This window comes from Sapajus apella, unplaced genomic scaffold (assembly GCF_009761245.1).
Source record: "Sapajus apella isolate SASKATOON/1434 unplaced genomic scaffold, GSC_monkey_1.0 scaffold123, whole genome shotgun sequence".
NCBI lineage: Eukaryota > Metazoa > Chordata > Mammalia > Primates > Cebidae > Sapajus > Sapajus apella.
In genome coordinates this window covers 924,622-925,227 of record NW_022437063.1, presented here as the reverse complement: position 1 = coordinate 925,227, position 606 = coordinate 924,622, and the positions used below count along the sequence as shown (strand labels likewise).

The window sequence follows — 606 nt, the reverse complement described above, 5'->3', positions numbered from 1 at the left end:
CTTGTGGGGAGTGACGCCCGCGTGTGGGAGTGACGTCCGCGTGTGTGCGGAGTGACGTCCGCGTGTGTGCGGAGTGACGCCCGCGTGTGTGGGGAGTGACACCTGCGCGTGTGGGGAGTGACGTCCGCTTGTGGGGAGTGACGCCCGCGTGTGGGAGTGACGTCCGCGTGTGTGTGGAGTGACGTCCGCGTGTGGGAGTGACGCCCGCGCGTGTGAGGAGTGACGCCCGCGCGTGTGTGGAGTGACGCCCGCGCGTGGGGAGTGACGTCCGCGTGTGGGGAGTGACGTCCGTGTGTGTGGGGAGTGACGTCCGTGTGGGGGGAGTGACGCCCGCGTGTGGGGAGTGACGTCCGTGTGTGTGGAGAGTGACATCCGCGTGTGGGAGTGACGTCCGCGTGTGGGAGTGACGTCCGCGTGTGTGGAGAGTGACGTCCGCGTGTGGGGAGTGACGTCCGTGTGTGTGGGGAGTGACACCTGCGTGTGGGGAGTGACGCCTGCGTGTAACAAATGACGACTGCGTGTGAGGAGTGACGCCTGCGTGTAACAAATGACGACTGCTCGTGGGGAGTGACGCCTGCGTGTAACAAATGACGCCTGCGCGTGGGG

The 606-nt window shown here is 66.5% G+C and overlaps 1 protein-coding gene across 1 annotated transcript in view; it reads left to right on the top strand.

Annotated features, from left to right (window-relative positions):
• EFCAB6 (EF-hand calcium binding domain 6) overlaps positions 1–606 on the top strand; it is a 274,701-nt gene that overhangs the window by 223,252 nt on the left and 50,843 nt on the right. The gene's annotated exons all lie outside the window — the stretch shown is intronic.